Consider the following 9319-nt stretch of genomic DNA (forward strand, 5'->3'; position numbering starts at 1 on the left):
TCCAAAGAGATGTTCTTTATAAAAGTTAAGACTCGTCCACTCCCCCATAAAATGGCTCATTCAAACACACCCCCACGTCTATGTCACGATGTGGAAATATTTGTGTAATGCCGCCCAAATGTTTACACGAAGAAAGAAGTTGTGGTTTCAGTAACCGCAGTAGTGTTGATGCAGCCATGTCAGGGAGACGTTGTGTGTTTCTAGGCAAAAGCACTTTATTTAGCCTTCTGAAAGTAGATGCATTTAAGAATCATTAAAGGATTAGTTCACTTTTAAAAAAACTTTTGCTGATAATTTACTCACCCCCATGTCATCCAAGATGTCCATGTCTTTCTTTCTTCAGTCGAAAAGAAATTAAGGTTTTTGATGAAAACATTTCTCCATAAAATGGACTTCATTGGGACCCAAATGGTTCAAGGTCCAAATGACAGTTTCAGTGCAGCTTCAAAGGGCTTTAAACGATACCAGACGATGAATAAGGGTCTTATCTAGCGAAACGATCGGTCATTTAAAAAATAAATAAAAAAGTTTAAGTTTTATAAGCACAAATGCTCGCCTTGCTCTGTACTGTGATGCGCGTTCGCGACGTCACGTAATACGCAATGACGTTGTAATCACCTAAGTTTTAGATACAGAGAAACGAAACCCCATTCTCTAGCCCAATACTACTATTTTAACAGCAGTCTGCATACTTCTCCACATACCCCACATTGCGCCCCCTTTTCTACAGCACTCCGTCATCTGCATACAAGGACCTTCCTATACCCATGTCTATCTGTGTGAATATATCATTAATCATTAAATTGAACAGAATAGGACTACTAACACTTCCCTGAGGTGTTCCATTCTCTACTGGATAAGTCTGAGAAAAAGCAGAACCCACTCTAACTTGTATAGTTCTTTTAAACAAGAAACTCTTGATCCAATTGTACATTCTTCCTTTAATATCCATTCTTTCTAATTTTAATAGAAGTCCCTCTTTCCACATCATGTCATACGCTTTTCCAACATCGAAAAATACTCCTACTAACACTTCCTTGTTAACGTGTGCCTTTCTTATTTCAGCTTCCAATCAGAGCACAGAGTCCATCGTGTTTCACCCTTTCTGCAAACCACTTTGGTATGATGATAAAAGGTTTTTCTTCTCAATGACATGCACGAATCTGCTCTTTACCATACGTTCCATCAGTTTACTAAGATTCGATGTTAAACTAAGGACGTTATTAGCTGTCTTTATATTTGCTTTGAAAGCTGAAGCTCACGATTATAGTAAGGGGCTTTACATTTCCGATGCGTGCTTGTGGTGTTCGGCCAATCACAATGCACTGGGTCAGTTGGCCAATCAGAGCAGAATGTGCTTGTCGGAAGGAGGGGCTTTGTAGAAAATTACACGTTTGAGAGAGGCGGGGCATAGAGGAAATATAATAATGTACAGTATTTGAAAAATAATGTTTTTTTTTACATTAAAGCATGTCAACATATTCTGTTACACAAAATACACAAAATAATGATCTTTAAAATAGCATCATATGACCCCTTTAATCATCCATCACAATGAGTAAAACCAAAGAATATACTGTAGTTCTCATGTGCAGAACAAGATTTTTGAGCTCCACAAAATAGAAAGTGTCTGTAAGAAAAGAGCCAAAGCATTGAAAATCTCCATTTCCACCATCAAGGCAATAATTAAGAAGTTCCAATCAACTAAAGATATTACAAATCTGCCTGGAAGAGGACATGTGTCTATATCTTCTTAATACACGGTGAGGAGGAGAGTTTGAGTGGCCAAAGACTCTCCAAGGATTACAGCTGGAGAATGGCAGATTAGTTGAGTCTTGGGGCCAGAAAGCCTAAAAAATATATCAAACAGCCCCTATATCACTGTCACGAATCCGGTTCATTGTCTTCCGTACACTCACCATCATAGGTCACCCTTCCATCATATTGACTCTTGCACCACACTACAGTTGCTCTTCACCCACAGACTACAATTCCCATCACCCATTGCACTGACGACACACAGCTGTCACCAATCTCACATTGCTCTGATCACACATCTGATTGCACTGATTACACACCTTTATAAGCCTTGAACTTCCTCTCTGTCTTTGCTGAGTATTGTTTTGCGTATAACACTCTCCTAGTGCTAGCTGCCTTACCGAGCCATTCTGTGTTTTCTAAGTCTAAATTTAGTTTGTTTTGTTTATAGTCTCGTTTCCTGTTTTCCACCCTTGTATCGTGGATTTACCCTTGTCTCTCCGTTTTGGACTCTGTGTGTACCTCGTTTGGATTGTTGCTCAGGTTATCAGACTACCCCTCTTCTCAAGCCCTCTGGATATTGTTTGCCGATCGAGGACCCACATATGCCCTAGGATTACTCTTGTGTCTTGCCTGTGCCACACTCGTTTGCTGGTGATTTGACCCTGCCTGTTATTTGACTGTTTATTAATAAAAGCTTGCAAATGGATGCGCATGTCTCTCATCTCGTCGGCTCCGTTACAATCACCACATGTTCTTCGGGAGCATATTCAGTTGTCAGACACAACTGGAACTTCAAATGGCGCTGGCTTCTATGGTTAGATGAAACTAAAAAAGAGCTTTTGACAGCAAACCCACCAGATGAGTTTAGTACAAATAGGGATAAAAAAGTATCACATGGCCACGGTTAAATATACTTTTATATTAGATACTAATATATCTTTTTTTGTGGGCCTGTTTTTCTGCTTGAGGTCCTGGACATCTTTTTCAGATGCATGGCATCATAGATTCTATCAAATAACAACACATACAAAATCTAAACCTGACTACCTCTGTAAGAAATCTTATAATGGGCCGTGGTTGGATCTTCCATTAGGACAATAATCCAAAACAAATATAAAATCAACACAAAAAAGGGTCACTGAGCACAAAACAAATCTTTTGTTATGGCCATCCCAGTCCTTCGACTTGACCCTAGAGAAAATGAGTAGGGCTGCCCTCGACTAAGGATTTTTCTGGTCGACTAGTAGTCGTTCATTTGAAGCATTAGTCGACTAATTGCATGTTTTTAATAAACTATTTAAATCATTATAATGAGCCTTTAATTATCTACATAGCCTAATAAGCACTCAAGTACACGCATAAAGCTTGCCACAGCGCATCGGCAGAAGTAATGATTATGTATGTGTCAGAAAAAAACAGTAGACTGCATTAACATTTTAATAATTTGATAAACTAGTGCTTTGTTTGTTTTCAGCATAAGAGATGAAGTCGGTGATACCGACTCGTCATCTCTGCAGTAGTGGATGTGCTTGTATATATACGGATCAAATAATATGAGTTTTTTTGTTTTTTTTTCATTTGAATTGTTTAATTTGAAAGTAGACATTTCACTCTATATAAATATACTTTTAATGTCTGTAAGGCAAAAATATATAGAGAGTTTCACGCTCAAGTTCACAGCGACCGAAACAGCAGAAAGCACATCATTCTTTCATTGTTTTACAAAAGCGCGGTTTTGTGAGTGCACACAAATAAACGTACAGTCTTTACAGATTCGAAAGATGTATTACTCTTATCTGTAGGATCAAAAATTTTAAAGTATTTTAAAGGAGACATATTATGCCCCTTTTTACAATATGTAATATAAGTCTCTGGTGTCCCCAAAATGTATCTGTGAAGTTTCAGCTCAAAATATCCCACAGATCATTTATTATATCATTCTTAAAATGCCTATTTTGAGTGGAAGCAGAAACACTCGGATTTTCGTGCTTGTTTCTTTAAATCCAAATGAGTTGCTTCTTCTGCCCCCCTTTCCAGAATAGATCTGCGCCATTTCAGCTTGGACCTGCTAAAAACGTCTGTTTTGGTTCTGATTATCGTGTTTATTGCACTGAAATCATGCGTTTTAAACCATATCAGTTTAAACTTCTGATATACGGTTTTCTGAGCGCACACATCCGAAGCACACAGACAGAAAGCTGCTGTCACAGCATGTGAGTAAACTAAGTTCTCATTCGCACACAAGTTTACGTTAAAAACACACACGAGTTACAAAAACAGTCAGTTATGTCTATGAAGGAAAACAGCTGGGAAATAAATCGCATGATTATTTTAGATCTGTGTGGCAGCAGCATAAAGTAAATAAATCAATAAATCCACTGCTCTCCTGTCTCCTCTGAGGCTGGGACTAAATAATGTTCTGTGCTCGTCTGTGCAGACAAAAGCAGAACAGTTAGCATGTTTTGCTCAAACTTTGACCATGGCATTAGAGCTGGTACACCGTTGTCGAAATCAAAATGACGGCGCAGCGGGTGGAAATTTACAGATTAAGGGGGCGGTAATATTATAATGAGATCCCTTTTTTCAGAAGCTTGCAGAAAAAGGCTTACTAAAACAAAGTTACTGGGTTAATCTTTTTCACGTTTCCTTGGTTGGTAGATGCACTGGGGACCTGATTATAGCACTTAAAACCTGGAAAAGTCATGATATGTCACCTTTAAGAGTAAGTGAGCGCACCAGCGCCTCCATCCGTCCTGCTCAGATCCACACTCCACACAAACACTTGAACAGCGCACATTTCTCTAGGTTAACATTAGATTGAGCGGCCGTGTAAAGTTGCTAATACTTACATATTTCAGATTATAAGTAATATGCATATTTGAGGTCGATGAATGATAGGCGAGCGTTTAGATGTCCTGCCTGATGTACTGTATTACAGACTAGCCGTTAACGATCTGTTAGTCACGGACTGCGTGACTTTGCACAATTTTTTTTATTTAATGTTTTTCTGTGACTAAGCGACTAATACAATTTTGGTCGACCAAGCCTCTTCTGGTCGACTAATGATTAGTCGACTATTAGCCCAAAAAATGAGTGGTGTGAACTGAAGAGAATAAGCACCAACATGGAGCTGTGAATCTGTAGGATCTGGAGAGATTCTCTATGAAGCAATGGTCTCTGAGGTGTTCTCCAAACTCTTCAGGCATTACAGGAGAAAACTCAGAGCTGTTATCTTGGGAAAAGAATGTTGCAATAATTGCGTGCCAATAATTGTGGCCAACATGAACTAGAGAAAGCATTTATTTCACAATGAGATTGATCCCCCACTTCCAATTGTTTTACTTCAACAATAGGTTAGAATTTTTGTGAATTTGTTTGATTGAAAGATCAAAAGGATAAACAACGCAGATTTATTTTCACAGCCGCCTTTGCTCATATTTAACAAGGGTGCCAATATAAGTGGAGGGCACTGTAGATAAAAGTACATTTATTAGCGACCAGAATCAAATCCCACAATCAATAATTTGTCAAAACTTATAAAAGAGGTCAAAATATAAAATAGGGACAATCCTTTCCCTCAGGGTAATTTTCGGTTAATATTCTTACAAGCTTAAGAACATTTTCAGGTATTTTCTTGAGCCGTGGGGCAGCTGGAGGGGCTCTTTCTTAAACCTGAAAATATCCCCATTCCACAGATGTTTACTTGTTTGGGTAGAAGTTCTGCCAGTTGACTCTCTACTTCTTCATTCTATCATTGTGCTGGCGTTAACTGTAACAATAATGAACCGTCTCATCATCACAATAATCTATCAATCCATACCCATCTGAATTTAAATTAGACAGAGACAAACGTGAAAGTCATATCCCATGAGCAGAACATTGAAAAACTGTTGCAGCAGTGTTTTTTCTGTTCTTCCCCAGACAGCATTTGGTCCGATGCTTGCTGTTACAGCCTAGCATTTGATTGATATCCTAATAGAGGCCTGCTGCCTCTCTGAAGGCAGAGAGCTCACACTCTGCAATCATGTCACCGGAGATCCGCACAAACACTGGCGTCTCATCAATGCACACGGCTCTGATGAAACAGCGGGAAAGAAGGAATTGCCCATTAAAATACATGTGTAAATCTACAATCAGTTTATCAGCAAGATCTCACAAATGATATGTTGCTTTAAGGAGGGATGAAAGCGATGTCAAAAGACATCAGGAGTAGGAGTCCAAGCAATGACGAGTGCTGAAGATCAAACTCCAGACTGCAGCTGCATGGGACTCACTGTGATCACTGTAAACAGCCGTGTCAATGCTAATTAAATGGAGTTGAAATATTGGTCATGACATGGGAAGAGATGTTTATATTTGTATGTAAACTTGCAGCAGTAGCTAAGGAGTAAGACTAGAGTTCTGTATAAATGATGCAGTTTAAGGGCATCTAGGTGCCCTTGGACTGCGATTTATGACACAATATATATAAACATGTCATCATTATATATCATATGCATCATAAATATATACATATCATACCCCTGATAAGCATATTAGATAGGCAAACCATTTGTGTATCCAGTAGGACAACCACAAATCAAAAAGTCATCAAATTTTCCCAGGTCTCCTCACAGAGTTCAGTCAACAAAACTAAACACTGTCAAATGAACAGATCCTATGAAATTTAGTAATTTGTTATAAGGTGAGGCCAATCGAGGAGGAAACCTATTTTATTTTGTAGAGCGAAGATTTAACAGCTCTCTTTCTTTTACGAGACAGTTCCCATGCAAGCTGAGCGGCCTCCTGCTGAATTGGATGTTTGTATGGATGGTGCAGGTTACTAGCTGGATGACTTTGGTGGTGTTCTTATACAAGCCTGTAAAATATATGTCCAGTCTCCAGACTGAAAGCAGTATAGTTGAAGAACCATTAAATGAGACTGGAAAGCTGGGGACAAAAGGTTACATAAGGATATACAATGTTATTGAGTTCTAATTAGCCTGTTGTGTAAAATAATCTCAGAAAACAATCAGTGTTCATTTACATAAATTATAGATGCTTAAAGGATGGATAAAATCACATATTAAAATGATAATACACTGCCTCGCTTATAAGAGATGCATAAAATTCCATCCCATATTATCTGAACATATTACAGACATACACACTTCCTGTTTGTCAGCGCATACTTCTGACATTATGATTTCTCATAGATTACTTGCAGTGTGTTTCCAATTCCTGGTTGTTATTTTTGTGGTTTGTGATGAAAAATTGTGTTTCAAAGTAATTATTCTTTGCAACCTGAGGAACTTATTGATTTGGCTTACTCACATGTAATCAATACAGTCAGTGTGTAGCTATTTTTTAGCATGCCAAGACACCCACACATATGGTTTAAACTGATATTAACATGCCATTATCACCTTTATTATATGTGAATAAAGAGTATAACTCTTTAGTTTACCCTTGGTCAAATATGTCCTGGCACTTATTTAAATATTTTTCTGGCATGGTGCACCATTGGGAACACCCATATTTTGCCTTGAGAATGCCCCACATTTTTTTTCTTTTTTTGGGGGTGGGGGGTGATATGCTTCATATTTCTAAACTTAAGACATTTACCCCCGGTTTCACAGACAAGGCTTAAGCTAGTCCTGGACTAAAATGCATGTTTGAGCTGTTTTAACTGAAAGCCAGTTGCACTGACGTATCTTAAAATTTGTCAGTGTTATTGTTTTGTCTCAAGATGCACACCAGTAATGCCTTTTTTCTAAATCACATTTAGAAAAGCTACTTAAATTCCCTAATTAAACTAAGACTTAATCCTGGTTTAGTCTAAGCCCTGTCTGTGAGACCGGGCCTTAGAGTTATATAGAGCTATATATATATACAGTTATCAATCTGATCTCATGACAAAACGTTCCTGTGGAAAAATTTTTTTTTTCCGCAAGACACGAAATACCAATAAGTACAGTGGGGGGGGGGGGATTATTTGATCTCCTGCTGTTTTTGTACGTTTGCCCACTGACAAAGAAATGATCAGTCTATAATTTTAATGGTAGGTTTATTTTAACAGTGAGAGACAGAATAACAACAAAAAAATCCAGAAAAATTCATTTAAAAAAAGTTTTTAAATTGATTTGCATTTTAATGAGTCAAATAAATATTGATCCCCTATCAATCGAACGAAGTTGGTAAGTGTGTTTGCTACCAAATTTACTCCAGATCTTACTGCTGAAATTTTGTTAAACTATCTCAAAGAAAAGCTTGGCCGAGATGTGAATTGCCAACGCTTTGACACTATGAGCAATTGATACAGTTAATTTAAAGTGAGTGCTAGGTGTATTAATGTGGCGGAGATGTACAGCCCGGAGATGTGGCCTGAAGGCGCAGTTGATCATCGTTGTTCTCACGCAAAGTGAGAGCATTGGGGGCTAATGTAGCTGCCTGCACGTCAGGTGCATTTGAGATGGAGGGGGCTACTGCCGGTCAGTGCATTTGATCTGATTATGCGGATTATATCCTATAACTTTCATGGCCTGCGAGTCGGTGACAGCATTGGGGATAGGGCCCGACGTACAGTAGTAGATAAATTAAGGCAAAACTGTGCTATCCTGTGCTTGCAAGAAACATTTTTATCTAAACAGGATTTGGGAAAAATTAACTCTTTTAATGACAATTTTCAATTTGGACTCAGTGATAAATATAATTAAGGTTGATGTTGACTGGTGTTTTGCTGTATGGATAAGTTGCTCTAGTAAAGAGTTAATTATCCTTAATATCTATTCTGTAACGGGGTGAACGAGACGTGAGACGTGCGGATCCAAGTGCAAACTTTTATTTATAGACATAGCCAATACACAGGCAGGGTCAAACAACGGCAAACAGATATGGCATGGGCAAGACACAAGAGTGATCCTAGGGCAAGCGTGGGTCGATGATCGGCGAACAATATCCAACAGGGCAAGGCAGAGAGATAATCCAGGTACACGAGCAATGATCCAAACGAGGGGCAAACAACGTCCGAACGGCAAGGCAAAAGGTTAATCCAGGAAACACAGCCAGGAATCAAAACACGAGAAAACTAGCAAGGAAAGACTAACAACTGAGTGGGCTCCCTGGAGTAGCTATCGCTAAGATATACGCTAAACAATACTCAGCAGAGAGGAAGAGGAAGTCCATGGTTTATGTAGGGTGTGTGATCAGTGCAATCAGTTGTGTGATCAGTGCAATCAGCTGTGTGTGTCGTCAGTGCAATGGATGATGGGAATTGTAGTCTGAGGTGGCGTGCAACAGTTAGTGTAGTGCAAGAGTCCCTGTGGTGAGTGAGTGACCTCTGGTGGTGAGCGAATGTAAGTTCATGGCCAGGATTCGTGACATATGCACCTTATGAATGCCAACAAAATGAGTACGAATATTTAAATAGACTTGCTTGTATTGGCTCTTTTATTAATGAAAATAATTCAGCAAATGTTTTTGTGGTTGGGGATTTGAATGCAGATCTTACCGACAATTCTTCTATGTTTGCTAAGCATATGTTGCATTTCTGTGTTGATAATAATTTTAAGTTATCAAG

This window comes from Barbus barbus (genome assembly GCF_936440315.1).
Source record: "Barbus barbus genome assembly, chromosome: 17".
Lineage (NCBI taxonomy): Eukaryota > Metazoa > Chordata > Actinopteri > Cypriniformes > Cyprinidae > Barbus > Barbus barbus.